At 39.3% G+C, this 15,837-nt stretch overlaps 1 long non-coding RNA gene across 3 annotated transcripts; it reads right to left on the bottom strand.

Moving 5' to 3' along the window:
• Positions 1-5,761: 5,761 nt before the first annotated feature.
• LOC104910831 lies at positions 5,762-15,837 on the bottom strand. Of its 3 annotated transcripts, none has more exons than XR_793459.3 (3): positions 15,822-15,837; positions 11,688-11,786; positions 5,762-6,226 (listed from the first exon to the last, which is right to left on the bottom strand). It is a non-coding gene; the product is annotated as an uncharacterized LOC104910831 (long non-coding RNA). The 3 variants fall into 3 exon arrangements; XR_793460.3 differs by lacking the exon at positions 15,822-15,837 and adding an exon at positions 15,784-15,802; XR_793461.3 differs by lacking the exon at positions 15,822-15,837 and adding an exon at positions 15,018-15,036.

The raw sequence follows: 15,837 nt of genomic DNA, 5'->3' as shown, positions 1-15,837 counted from the left end.
GGTGAAAAATAACAATCTCTTCCCTAAAGTCTAGAAGTTAACCTAAAATTCTTTGGTTTTTAAAATCTTTTTTTTTTTTTTCCAAATTTTGAGAGTTATTTCACTGTATAGTAGCCAAACTGAAAAAAAGCAGTTCTTTATGAAAAAATATTTGCATTATTAAATGAAAAAAAAGAAAGCAAAAAGAAATACATGAAAATATATTTTAAAAATTCCAGAAGCTCCCCATTTCTCATTTACACTATGCCAATGGATGTATTTCTTGGAGTTTTCATTTTACTGAATCTTCTGCTCAAATTTGAGGACTCATTCATAGAGCAGTGACTCGCGAGTCTCATAACTTCTGCAGAACAAAACACTTTATTAAAGAAAATATGTAGCATTTCATCATCTCCACCATTGAGCCATCACCTAATTGGTTACAATAGATTAGTGCATTTTTAAGAGGAAGTATTCTGAATACTTATATTTAAATTACTTTTCCATATTTCCCATAATTTTTTTCTTTTAAGACTGTTGGAACGTTGTTTGAATAAGATTGTTTGAAATCAAACAGTGAAAGAAAAACAGTTAATTTTAAATTTGTGTTTATATAATGCAGTTGTCAAGAGTGCTGATTTTGTTATGTTTAAATGGATATAACCTTAGAGGGTAATATAATTTGTATGATAATAAATGATGTCAAAAATGAAATGAGTCAACTCAAATGAGTGCTATACATTTATCTGAAGTTATTATTGTTATATTTTTCAACAAAAAATAAAAACAAATAAAAGAGCTTACAAAACATGCATCCTTCTCTAAAAAATTAGCCAGTGACCACTTATTCTGAGCAGCATGCTGGAGCACAGAAAAAAAGCAAGCATGGGCAAAATTAAGCTGCTCTGCATAGACTCTGACTCCCTGATCACTGAAGTGACCCATGGTGATATCAAGGGTGAGGAGTGGATTCTGGAGTGACATTCAGTCTGGGAAAGTAGGAGGAAAGGTTTTTTTCAATTTTTGCCTTCCTTCTTTCCCTACTACTAGATCAGTAATTAATTATTTATTTTAACCAACAAATTAAATTAAACTCCTCAAGTTAAGTCTGGCTCGCCCATGTTAGTAACTTGAAAGTCATTTCCCTTCCTGTATATAACCTGTGTGTATTCTCACTTATGTTTCCCTGTTTGCAATTTGGGTTGTGATGAGCAACTCAGAGGGCCTTGGCTGCCACTTGGAGCAGCCCACCACAGCTACCAGCAGTGGTAACCACTCATCATATCTCCTAGGAAAAAGAACACAGCAAAACTTTCCAGACTTCACATACTGTCCTGATTTAGTTTCAATCAGGTCATGTTATATTCAGAATTGCTATGATCATAAATTATCCATGCTCTCCTGATCACACAGGGCAAAACCGTATTACCCTAGAAACAAGGCACAAAAAAAAGGAACACATCAAATACCTTGTTTATACTGCTTATATAACTCTAATCATAGATCATAGAATAGAATCACAGAATCACAAGGTTGGAAAAGACCTATAAGATCATCTAGTCAACCGTCTTCTCATTACCATTGCTACCACAAGCTACTAAATCATATCTCGCATCTCCTTGTCCAGAGGCCTCTTGAACACTTCCAGGGATGGTGACTCCACAAACTCTCTGGGCAGGCCATTCCAATGCCTGACCACTCTGAGAGAAAAGTTTTTCCTCGTGTCTAACCTAAACCTCCTCTGATACAACTTGTGGCCATTTTCCTGGGTCCTGTCCATCGCCTGGGAGAAGAGGCCAAACCCCTCTTCACCCCAACCTTCCTTCAGGAAGTTGTAGAGTGCAATGAGGTCTCCCCTGAGCTTCCTCTTCTCCAGACTAAACAAACCCAACTCCCTCAGCCGCTCCTCATAAGACTTGTGCTCCAGACCCCTCACCAGTTTCATTGCCCTTCTCTGAACACGCTCCAGGGCCTCAACGCCTTTCCTGTAGTGAGGGGCCCAAAACTGAACACAGTACTCAAGGTGAGGCCTCACCAGTGCTGAGTAGAGGGGGATGATCACCTCCCTGCTCCTGCTGGCCACGCTATTTCTAATGCAGGCCAGGATGCCGTTGGCCCTCTTGGCCACCCGGGCACATTGTCAGCTCATGTTCAGCCAAGCATCAACCAGCACCCCCAGGGCTCGCTCTTCTTCACAATCATCTAGCCACTCTTCCCCAAGCCTATAATACTGCATGGGGTTATTGTGGCCAAAGTACAGGACCCCGCACTTGGCCTTGTTGAACGTCATCCCATTCACCTCAGCCCAGTGATCCAGCTTATCTAGATCCCTCTGTAGGGCCTCCCTACCCTCAGGCAGATCCACACCACCTTCCAACTTGGTGTCATCTGCAAACTTACTGAGGGTGCACTCAATCCCCTCATCTAGGTCATCAATAAATATATTAAACAAGATGGGCCCCAGTACTGACCCCTGGGGGACACCACTCATAACAGGTCACCAGCTGGACTTAACTCCATTAACCACTACCCGTTGGGCACGGCCCTCTAGCCAGTTCCTTATCCAAAGAAGTGCAATATAAGCAACATAATGAAACAACATTTCATAGAACACTGTACCAGATACTTCCACTTGGGAAACTCCAGCCAATCTGGTCAGATAGATGCTCACATACTTACAAAGTGTAAGTGCACAAACTTCATGCTAACTCATGATAATAAAAGACACATACTGATTCATTGGTCAACCTAATCATACATTTAGCATCCAAAGCAACAAACTGATGAAGCAATTCTCAAATGGTACATGAAACTTAGTAAAGTGTAAATAGCCCACCAAGCTCTCACATAGCACATTTCATTTCAGTCTTGCTGAAGGTTTTAGTATCCCTATTTTTGTAACTAGGTAAGCAGGCAAATAGGGAGCACACTGAACTCAATCTAAAGCTAACTTGCAAAGCATGTCAGATCTAGGAAAAGGAACCTGGACTGATGTGCACACCATGTACTGCACTATCCTGACGTACAGGAATGCAGACAGTCATTGTTTGTTAAAATGACCCAAATGAGACAAATAAATAAATAAATAAATAAATAAACAGGGTATTTAAATACATTTATCTACATAATTCACGACAAACTGTCTCTGTGTCACATATTGCACTACAAATACTAGACAAGTGTTCATTTAAATGTAAATGTCTTTGTTCCCCTTTCTGTTCAAATAATTCAGAACTTTTTCCAGTCCAAAGAAACAAAACATTATAAAAGAAAGAAGCAATCAAAAAATGTTTGGTTGTCTGAGCACAGAGCATTTTTTCCACCAGCAGCTATATTCTAAGAGAAACAATATGCTTTACAACTGAGTACCAAAATTTGGTTCTCTCTTAAGATTGGATATCTGTTCTGCTGTAGAAATGTAATTTCTAATTTTATACTCGGTTGGAAATATTAATAAAAGATGAGCTATGTGCCCATCAGATTATTTATATATATATATACTTATTTATTTTATATATATATATATATGTATATATATATAAAATTACATATATATATAAAAGACTTGAGAATCTCCTCATCAGCATTTGTTTTTTTTCCAAAATTTCATCTCTCTTGTGATTTCGAAGTTGTCATTTGCCCTCATGATAATGGAGAAATCCAGAAGCCAGAACAAAATCCAACCAACGACACGACCTCCACTGCTGCAAAAATTAATTATTTTTTTTTAAATAGGGATTTGAATTAATAACCTTTTTGCATGAAACGCACAACTATAAAAATTATTGAATTAAAGTATCCTCAAACAATTATCACTGTCTCAAAATTCATTAGCAATAAAGATTCTAGAAGCTCATCTTAGGGGGCAGATGCGATACATTATATAAAAAGTATAGGAAGAAATCTAGGTGTTTAAATAACAGTCAGTGCCAGTAACAGAATGAATACTGATCACTATTCTAGTTACCAAGACAATCTAGATAAATTACTTTAATTGCTTTGTTTGAACATAGGACTTCTCCTCATGTCAATGAAGGCCCTTTGAAAACCTTGCACTGAAAATCTCTTGAAATATAGCAGTGCTTAGAAATCCAGTATTCTGAAAATTATGTTATTAATCTTACAGCTACATGAGGCAAGAGTTCTCTTTTAAAAGTCTCACATTACTAATGCTTTTGATTCCCTTAATACATTATTTGATGTCAGTATAAATAGAGCACACTTTCATCATACACAAAATTCTTCAACCTACACTTGAACCTTTTAACAAAGTAAGTATTTTATTGTTGTGTCAACACTTCACAGTGTGCTCTTCAATTACTGTACTGATATGTCAGGCTGGCTTCCTAAACCAGACAAATACACTGCAATGTGATCAGAAAACTCAAGAACCACATTTTGATGAGCAGCCAACCCAATGTCTCTGAGAGATACAGTTGCTTCCAATCTCCAATCAAGTACTCTTACACTGTATCGATGAGAGCGCTGTTTTCATGACTAAATAGGGATAAATATAATAAACAGGGATAGAGCTTCCAAAGATTTAGAACTCTACTCCAGAAATACAATATGCTCACACCAAAGAGGTATGCTTATGATTGGCATCAGCCACCACCTAACAAACTTTCACACAAACCTGTTCTATTCTTCACTAAAAACAAGTCTTCTTTGAATTCATTTTTACTTAATTCATTAAAGTAGAGATGATTCAGTGGCAATTCCAGAAAATTAAACAGTCTGACTCAAGGAGACATTCATATATTCAATAAATGCGTTAAAAGGCAAATTGATGGATAGGCAGTAGGAATTGCCAACAATCAGAAAAAAAAAAAAGTGACTATGAAAAAAAGAACACAAAATCAAATGTTGAATTGGCAGGACAAAATATGTTAATGAAAAGCGTATAACAGATTTACAAAGTAGAGTATAGTGACTTCTTGTAAGCACAAAATGGAAAAATGTGAAATTGCATTGTTTGAAGTAAAAAGAAGAAAAAGAATGTAGAAGAGTTGGAAAAAAAATCCAAAACCAAGAAAAAAAATCTAAGTAGATGATTTGAGAGCAGGGGAGTTTAGAGGGATGATATATAGGATCAGAGTACCATGCAAAGTATGTGGTAGAAATAGTGAAAATGTAGAACACAAGTAAGAACAGTGAAGATGGAGACTTATATTTGATCCTCTTGGATGAATTTCTTTGGTGATTCAATCAAGCAGAGATTATAAAATTATTTTTAATCACTTATAATTTGTAATTTCTTATTTGAGAATTAATTAATCGAAATTTTATAATTAAGGAAAAGCCAAATTAGTAGTTAAGATGCATGTTATAGTTTTTTTTAATCCAACTCCTTCCAAATATAGAGAAATTATTAATCAATTTTAGAACTCTTTAGAAGATGGTAGAAATATCTAGCTAGAAATAGCTAGAAATATCTAGCTATTACCTACTGCAAAAAATGCAAAGTACACTAGCATAAACATTTGTAAAATATTAATATTTTCTATGGTCAGGATTTGATCAAATACTTTGTTGAACAGAGTGGTGAATGTGTCACCAAGAAAGTGGAAGAAGAAATAAAAACTTCACTGTAGTCTGTTTCTTCAAACCATATTTTAAGTTCACACAAGGAGATGAAAAAAAAAAAGAACAAAGTTTTACTACCGTGTAATAACGAAAGTTGTTGAGATATAAATGAAATATGTTTTATTTGTGTAGCTTTAAAATACCCAGGAGACTTGTGGGACAAGAATCTGTCAATCTTTCCTAAAATATTTCCTATTTTTTTGTTTTGTTTTGTTTTGTTTTTTCTTTTTGCACACTTGCTTATTCAACATTTATGACACCTCAACATGATATCAATTCTGGGCAAATTGTTTATATTGACTCAAATATAGCACAGTATGGTCAGATGAAAAGGTATTAATTTTACTCTTTGAAATTCACGACTCTTAGAGATAAGATTTCATAACTTCACATTCTGGTAGAGATGAACAGGGTTTTAAAAGATAAAATACAAGTAAAGATCTTTAGATAAGCTAGGTTAGAAAGTGCTTTAGAAATCAGTAGTTTTCCAATGCACTTACCGTCCAAAGAACTTCACAATCGGGGTAACAATAATTGCGCCCACAAGGCCACCGATGGCAAAAATGGAAACAGTTACAGACCAGAGGAGAGTCAGGGTGCTTTCATCCACAGAGAAGCCATATCTTCGTTCCCAAGTTTCATTGTAGAACTTCTTGATATACTGAAAGAAAATGCATAATTGTACATATAAAAATTCCTCTTTAAGGATGCAGCTCACAGCAATTGGATGAATAAACAGCAGCTTGCTTGCAGGAACCACTTTTGCATTTTTACCTTCCTCCTCCAAAAAATGGGGACCCACCTATAGATGCAACTGTACTACAGACTAACTCAATCAGTCAAAGCATACATACTTTTAAGTTCATTGTGGAAAGAAAACATTAGCAATATGAATAGAAGAGAGACATAAAAGAAAAACTTCTCTAAAGACGGTATGTTATGATTTAAGTTGCCAGTACAAAATTAACAACAGAACACTTGGCATATTTCTGCACATAACTGAGCTCCGCTAATTTTTGTTTTATAGCTTCTTACCTTCACATTTGCATAGGATATTTTTTGAATGAAGTACAGGCAGCTAAACATGCAATTTATTTTCAGTAATGGAAGAAGTATCAAACAGTTTCTGCTAGTTTGTCAAGTGCAAATATCTAATTCTTAACTTGTATCTTCCAAGTCTGTCCCTCAAAATCACTTTTTCCTTCACATTAGTTCATTCAATTTCTCTGTTATTCATGTTATTTATAAGAAGTGATATGTAACCTGTATTTTTGGGTATTTTGTTTCAGTCTTATGCAAGGCATTTTGTCAGTTGGATAGAAAATTATGACTAATTTTATTCCACATCCCTACTGATTTTAAAATGTATCCCATACATCCTCTATAAAAAGCATTCTGACATGGAACCTTCAGAGACTTTTCCATTCCAAAACATAAATTCAGTTTTCTTGTTCTGTCCTTGTATTTCTGGAACATCATTTTTCAGCTTGATCTATCAGCCTTATATCCTCAGCTCTCTGGAAGTCTTTTCTCCCTTTTGAAAATACTTAGACCCCATGACCAGCTCACAGTTTTAGCCAGAGTTTATATTATTTTTCTGCTTTCCTCATATGAGCACAGTTGTCATTTTCTGCTAGGTGGCTTTAACAACTACTCTTACTCTAATGTTCAGTTATGCCTAATTTTCTCATCTTTCTAAAATGTAAAGGCTTCATATCCCCAGTAGGACATTTTTTACATAATCTTTGTATCACCTGCACAGACATTGTGTATTTGATTTCTTTTTCATCAAACTTCTTCACTTTTATTCCTCTCTCATTTAGAAACCAAGAAAAGGTCTGATGCCACTGGGGTTATGGTATTCCAGAAAGCATGAGGTACCACATGATCACTCCTGCAGAACAGTTCTGCACACCTGTGTGATACGATCTCTCACAAGCTCTACAGTATCTCAAAGTCTCATCAGGCTCCTCTCAGATTTCATCAGGCATGACACAGCCACTAAAGTATCTTGGGGTAACTCAGAAGGATAAGACTTCCACCAAGCTCTCCCTGTTTAGGCTAGGAACTTCCAACCTTAGGTATTCGAGCCTGGTGTGCACGAGCTATTCAACCTGAGGGCTTTATTTAGCTTGAAACAGAATCTCTGCACATGCCAAGTACATTAGAGAGGTGAGGGATGAACATACCGTGTACTGTCTTCATTCTATTAAATTTCTGGCTGGATTATTGTACCCTGACTTTTAAAAGAAAGACAATCATACCTCATTATTTCCATTCCATTTTATATGTTCCCATACAAACAGAAACAAATTATTAGATGAAAAAATGTCCAATTGCACATGGTTAAATTTGCAGCAAACTATATTTCATTGTGAATATCCAAATAAATTCATCACTAAATCAAGTAATAAATTCTATCTCTCATATCAGTACTCAGATTATATTTAGATTTTGATATCTAGTTTATTTGAGATTCATTTTTGATAGTGACGAATACTAAGAGAAAGCATTTTTAGAACACTATTAGCATTTCTTGCTAATTCTAATAACTAAAAATAGTATGTAAATTTTTTCCCCTTGTCATGACTAATTTTCTCAGCACTATTTTCTTATTCATAATGAGACATTAGGCAAGTGTAAATATTCAAGAAAATAAAGTATAAACTACAACATTTAAGAATAAGAGACAAACATGCCATCATGCTTTTTTTTTTTTTTTTGTGCCTAGATTTCCACTGACACTAAGTGGGAAAGTATTAACATACAGGTTTTGAGGTATTGCACGTGGAAAAGAAAACCAAAAGCAAAAAACAAATCTGATTCAACAAATCCATTATGCATATCCTATACCAGTGCCCAACCAACCATCCTCTGGTGCAGACCCTTTCCCTAACCCCCAGCTGCCCCTCTCCTGACACAGCTCCATACCGTTCCCTCGGGCCCTGTCCCTGTCATAGCAGAGCCCAGCGTTGCCTCTCCACTGTGAGGAGCTGTAGCTGCCATGAGGCCTCCCCTCAGCTGCCCTGCTCTGAGGGACTTCAACCTCTTCTTGCATGTTTCGCCCTCTAGAACTTTTCCCATTATGGTAGCCCTCCTTTGGATTCTATCTAATCATTTTATGTTCTTTTTATATCGTAATGCCAAAACCTGCACACAGTACTCAAGGTAAGGCTGCACCAGTACAGAGTTAAAGCATATATAAGCACATGTATACACGCACACATATATGGTGATTTTTCTTGTCTAACTTTAAATAACTTACATCAAGGGGAGATAAGAGATGGTCTTTCAAGAAGAAAAATGACCTGGCACAGAGTTTTGAGGGTCACGCACAGTTATCCAACTGGCTGAAAGTCAGCTGTACATTTCTGCAGCTACCCCCGTGCCAGCTCTAAAAAGAATGCAGAAACACAGCTTCCAGCAGGAAGAAGACAAGAAGTGATTGGCAGGGGGAAAGCACACCTGCAATGGGTCATTATTCCTTCCCACAGGAAGGTGGGGGACTGAGTAGTCAGTACAGACAACTTTGCATTGGGCAGATCTGGTGCAGTTTGTTTCCCCTTGCAGCAAGTCAGATCAAGTACCGGACCTTATGAAATGGCTTGTGGTAAAGTTCTCAGCTGAGAACTGCAAGGGCATTTCCCTGTGGTTTGATGAGCTAGCCAACTTTCAGCAAAGAAAGAAGACATACACAAGGGTTTGCACACAGAGTTCATAGTTTCAGCCTTAAATGAACTTCCCCTGTACAATTCAGTGATCGTGACAATGTGTTCAAATCCTGTTTCCTGGAAACTTCTCATACTTTTGTCAACAGTCATTATCAAGCACTTTCTAAATACCCCTAAAAGCATTATTACAGCAATTTCTCTAAAGTTGGTCAACAGGAATTGTACTGAAGTAAATAGGAGCAAAAGATATTCAGAATCCTACACAGATGCCCTCCACAATTTTGGCTGTAAGCTGCGCACAACCAAATCACATTACTTGATTTACCAAGTTTATAAATTAAATTCAACTTACAACTTTTAGGAGTTAATGCACTCCCATTATGATCTCTTGGAAGAGCGCTGTTTATTTACAGGCAAAAGCCATTCCCCTCAGTTACCTCATATCACTCCCAACTTCACCTCATTTGGTGACACACAGCCACACAGGTGAAGACATATGGTGCAAAGGTTCCAATTCTGGTGCTGCAGGAATCACAGTGTTGGTACAGCTCATTCCTCCTCACCTTGGCTGTGAGCAAATCTCAGACTCTTCTCTTCAGCCTGGCCAGTGCAGGATGGTGACAGGAAGGTGGCCTGTCCCAGACAAATGGATGACACAGCTTGACCTGGGAGTTACAGAGAGGACCAGGGGCCACACTAGTAGTATTCTGCTCTTGAACCACACAACTACGTATTCTTTTTCACTGGAGTGTATAAAGAGGATTATTCCTGGGCCCCATCTACTGCACAGTCTGACACAAATAAGGAAGATACTAAATTCTCAAATACTGCAACACCACTCTGGAAAAGGGCAGATTTAATGCATACCTATCAACAGCATGACCAGAACAACCAACATGATGCCAACTTTCTGTCCAATAGCCACAGATAAAGATTTCAAGGAAAACAGACAATACTGGAAGTACTACTATCCATGATACTTGAAATTTAGCATTCTTCATAGTATAGTTGCAACTCCAGCCACCCCAACTTCATTCTTGTCTGATCACCACTATAATCAATAACAGGGCTCAAATCTAACAATCTGAGCACTGGCAAACAGCATTTCTGATCACCCTTTATTTCTTTTACCCGAGCAGAAAGTGGCAGGAGAGCTTTGATTACCAGATAGTCCATTTTTCATGCTGCACTTAAAAGTATAGAAGTCAGACAATTCACGCTTCTCCTCTGACAGCACTGACTCAGTGCAGGAAAGATGCCTATCACCGCTACAATCAATACCATTGTTCACAGAATTTCAGCTTCCTGCTGATTCTGTCTAAGCCATACTTATCTCCTGAAGATTGCAGGGTGAGGTGATGCACAGACATGCCATACTAGAATAAACATCTAATCTGTCTAAACCAGTGTTATTGGTACAAATGGTACCAGGAGCTTCAGGAAAATTCCCAGAAGTTGTCAAGGGAACAACGAAAGCTTCCTACAGGGTGAGGCAATTTCTAATCCTTCACATCGTCACTTTATCAAATACAACATGAATGCAAAATGTAAATTTCATAATTTCTTCTTCCATTACTTGCATGAGTATTGTATCCATCTTTCATGTGACTGAGCTGCTCAGGTGAAGCTTAGCCACACATTCTAATAACAGATTTCCATAAAAGAAGGAACTGAATTTTGAAAAGGAAATTTTTAAGAACAGAGTATCAACAACTCACTGAAAAAAAATTACTAGTTACTTATTTAAAAAAAAATGTTTCTTGCAACTCTACTGAATTGCTTAATGTGCTGCTTGATTGAATTAAGTGTCTCTGGAGGCTACCAGTACGAAAACAAAGCATTCAGATTTCCATGTGATAGCTGATATATTAATGAAATCCCTCAAATACTGTACACTGATTTTACAGTACTCTTCTCATCAGACATAATCCATACATTGCAACAAATTGTCGACACAGCAGTTTCAAAATCAGAACCAAAGAAATGCAGAAGTGGTCCATTATTTAAGTGGCAGCAGGAGACATTTATAGTAGCGGAACTGTGGGAATGAAATGTGTCAGCCTCCAGAACTGAATGAACGAAAGCTGCTGAATATGCACCTACAGCTACCAAATATTCTCTAGTCAGAAAGACAGGCTATTAAAAATGCTTTATCACTCAAAACTGCGCAAGATTTAGCATTATTCTTTGTTTTGGGAAGTTTTTTGTAAAAGAAACCCTGCACAACTCCTCATCTCGACAGCAGCATTTGTTTTCCTGACCAATACTGAACTTAGTTGAAAACCTCACAAACACCAGAAACAGTTGTTCAAGCACAGAAAGGTTAACATAGAAGATTTAACCTCTTCCACCGTATCAGCAGGATGTAAGAGCGGGACGCTGGAAAGAGCACATTAGATAGACAAGGTTGCCCTCTACTGGTACTTAACTCCAGTTGTGTCAGTAACTTACCACTGCAGGTGCGTTCACCACAGAGAGATTGTAACCATAAAGAAAAGATGACCCAAAAGCACCAGTTAAAGATGCTGCAATTAGACTTCCAGACCAATTCTGAAAAACAAGGAAAAGATGTAGCCATTGTTAGTATACTTCAAATAGAAAACAGTCTTTAACACTGCTTGTACTGTTTTGCATAGCTCCTGCAGGCAGATCTCCTTCATGCAGAGTAATGGCCTGCAGCAACTCCTATTTCTGCAGACCAAGAAACAGTAAATCTGAAGTGACAGCAAATCAGTTAGCATTTACCAAGGCATAAATGAACATTTAAATGTCTTTCAATCTCACAAATTCTTGCTTCAATCTCCCCATCGGCCCCCAAAACACACACAAAAAATCTTATAGAAGCATACCTCAGCAAAGAAAACTTTGGCAATGTACAATAACATCACAAAGCACACAGTAACATATACTTGATGCAACATGATTTGGGATAGACCTGACTTGGGGGGTAGCCTAAGAAGTTGGTGTGCCCCCCACCCAGTCCCATAAGCATAAGGATTAGTGAGCATTAAATAAACAAGCAAACAAACAAACAAACTGGTGCCCACAAACTAGATATTGTAACCCAGACGTTACTTCAACAGCAATTTGCTGCCATTCGCACACACGCTCTCAGACAGAGATGCCATCTGCTCTTTTCCCCCAGCACTGTACCAGTAATTCACCCTCTACAACTTTCCTCTTTCCACTCCCTACCCTCCTCCTGTATTTAGCTCATAGCCCCAACCTCTACTACTGATTTCTTCATCCATACAAAAAGCAACATTGCTCAGATACCAGAGTATCAGTCAGTTGATTTGAAGCTTCCAGATTTCAGGGTCCTTTCCATTTCATCCAGCATTACTTTCTGAGACTCAGTTCTGCTTCTGGATTTTGGAGTGCTGCACACACGACCAATGCCAGTCCTAATTTAATTCTCAATAGATTTCCTAAGAGAAATCTGTGTTTTGGTGGCTGCTTGGCTATTGTTTTGTACATCATGGAAGACAGCTCACCTTTCTTGACTTAAGAAATTTCATTAAAGTGGATGACATTTTAAAGCATCTTTTTTTATTTTTAAAAACTCTGCTAAGAATCTCAAATTTCAGGAGCAGTGACTACTGGTTTACATACAGTCTGATTGCTCGTTGAAGCCTCAATGCTTTTGAAAGAAGAAAAAGCTGTGTAAGCAGGCCTTGTAACCTCAGCTTTATCTGAATCACAGAGAGTAGACAACGGGTTAATGAATCTATACATTTTGACAGTGGCACAAAGCTGTACTTTTCCTCTAGGAAATGAAGATCTGAAGCATCAACTACATTTGAGCAGGTAGCACATGGCATGACAGCAGTGGTGATGAATAGGAGCAAGTTCCTCCAGGACAAGTAAAGTACAGAAAGTGGCTGCAGTGTGGTTTTTGACCACATGCTGGGGTTCACGTTGCCACCATATGGTCACTATCACTTGGGTTCACGGAGAAATGATGAGATATCCACTGATAGGCAGGGGCTGCAGCGCACAGCTCAGCACTTATGGGTCTGCTGTACTCTGCAGCTGCAGGTCTGAAGGGCTCAAACGTGCCCTGTGGGACAGCCCAGTGTGGTTAACTTCTTCCACATGGCATGGTAGCCTTTGAAGAGATTACACAGTTCATTAACTGCTCTATTTTCAGTCAGGTCAGGAGGAAGTGTACAGCAGGAGAAGAAAATCTTGCATAAGAAATATATCCCATTGAGTTCATTAAATAAGCCAAGTACAATTTATTATTATTAGCCAGCTTCTTAAAATGAACCTGCCACACACACAGCTTTGCAGCATTACTCCAGTAATAAGAAGCAGAAATTTCAACATAAGGTTTTATTTAGGTGTTGATAAAACCTTGCCCATTATTTCTCTGAGTTGAACAGCCATCCCTTCACTTCTAGGAATCACTGCTACTCTGAATGAGGGATGAGTGGTGTCCCTCAGCGGTCAGTACTGGGTCCAAGGCTCTTTGTTATCTTCATCAATGACATCAACAGTGGGATTGTGTGCACCCTCAGCAAGTTTGCAGATGACACCAAGCTGCGTGGTGCAGTTGACATGCCCAAGGGAAGGAAGCCATTCAAAGAGACCTAGACAGGCTCTAGAAGTGGGGCCCTGGAAAAGAGAAGGCTCCAGAGAGACCTGAATGGCCTTTCCATATCTAAAAATGGGGCTATGCGAAACAAGGGAACAGATTCTTCAGCAGAGTCTGTTGTGACAGGACAAGGATAAATGGTTTTAAACTAAAAGAGAGGAGATTTAGACTGCATATAAAAAACATTTTTTATAAGGGTAGCAAAGCACAGAAACAGGTTGCCTGGAGAGGTGGTGCCCCATCCCTGCAATCACTCAAGCTCAGGCTGCATGGGACTCTGAGCAACCTGATGGAGCTGTATGCATCCCTATTCACTACAGGGGAGTTGGGCTAGATGGCCTTTTGGGGTCTCTTCCAACTCAAACGATTCTGTGATTCCATGAATTTAGAACACTGAGAAGATACATGGGAGTGTTCCCAAAGGGTTCATAAATGATAAGCGCAAGTTCTCATGCGGTACTATTGCTAAAAGATCTGCTCCAAAAACATTAAACATCTTGGAAAAATCCTGCAAATAAGGTGATTTGGACTACATAATCTATGCTTATTAAAAACTCCAGTGAACACTGAAACTTTCAGTGCAAGCAAATTAAATGCACACAGGGTTAAGTAGCAAATAAGGCAGTACAAATGATGGGAATGCTATTGAATTAGAAGACCCAATGCCCACTTCATTTTCAAGTGCTATAGACAGCAAGGTTTAGAGCATACTTCAGCACCATGAAGTTTTCTCATATTTGACCTGCTGCAGAAGGCACACAGAACCTCATACAAAGCTTTACCGATCTTGGAACATGAGCTCCAATTTCACCATGACCTGTCTCTCCTCGTGCACTACTTCAAATATTTGCTCAAGTTTCAGCAATGCCAAATAAAAGCAAAATGAAACAAGAAGGCAAAAAGAAAAAAAAAAAGAAAAAAAATTGCTCAAAATAATATTAAGTCTGTGGCAATATTTTAAATAAATAAGTGAATAAATGAGCAAAGCAAGCTAAGCCTCCAGCAATCTGTTTGATAGTGGCTTGGAAACAAAAAGTGGTCACGCCTTCCCCAGAGGTGCTCCTTTCCTTTACCACTATCAGCGTGCTGCTGTTAGCACAGGCTGTCACCCTGCATAAAGGTGCAGTAAGGAAGTTTCATATTGCACCAAAGCAAAGACCCCCGGGCATTAGAGAGCTGCTTACCTTCAAGAGTCCATGTTTTTTTGCTCTTATCACAGATCACAGAGCTCCGATAATCTTTGGAAATGTTTTTACCAACTCAACGTCTTCGTTTAGCACACAGTGCAATGCTCGTGTACTATGAACCTTCAGTTGCTTTTGTTTTAAAAGTACACTGGTTTGCATTTCAGTTTTCCAAGCACTATTCGTGATTTTGCTTTTTGGCTAGTGGGTGACAGCCCCCTTTCCAGGTTAAAATCAAACACAGTTGCAAACAGTAAACACCACACAGGCACACGAAGGAAGTTTTAGGATCTTTCAATAGACGCTGCTAAGGCTTCTTATTGACCGTAGGCACCCGATTTTCTCGCACCCGACCCTGCACACCGCTGCTGGGGCGGCTGCGGGCGGACAGGTGCGTGCCCACCCGCGGCCCCCAGGCTGCTCCCTGCCCTCCCCAGCTGACCGCAGTGCAGCCCCACTCTCCTCGCCCTGCTTGCAGGAGCTGCTCGTCCAGCGGGCTCTCTCCCACCGCGTGGTCGGCTCTGCCCCGTCCCCACCGCCGCCCTCCGCTCCCGACTCGGGCGGCCACGGTATTTTTAGCTCAGCCCAGCCGGCACCGAGCGGGGACGGCTCCGCGCTGCAACCTGAGCCCGTCCTCACTCAGGGACTTACTCCGGCTCCCACGGCCGCCGAGCCCCAGCCCTCTTCTCCTCCTTCCCTATCCAGCTGAGAAAGGTCACAAATCCTCCCCTTCACCCCCCGAGACCGAACCCCGCCGGGTCCGCACCCCTCCGCCGCCGTCCCCTCTCCCCTCGGGCTCCTTACGCTACTTGCGCTTCTC

This window comes from Meleagris gallopavo, chromosome 4, assembly GCF_000146605.3.
Source record: "Meleagris gallopavo isolate NT-WF06-2002-E0010 breed Aviagen turkey brand Nicholas breeding stock chromosome 4, Turkey_5.1, whole genome shotgun sequence".
Taxonomy (NCBI): domain Eukaryota; kingdom Metazoa; phylum Chordata; class Aves; order Galliformes; family Phasianidae; genus Meleagris; species Meleagris gallopavo.
This window is presented reverse-complemented; position numbering and strand designations above follow the sequence as displayed.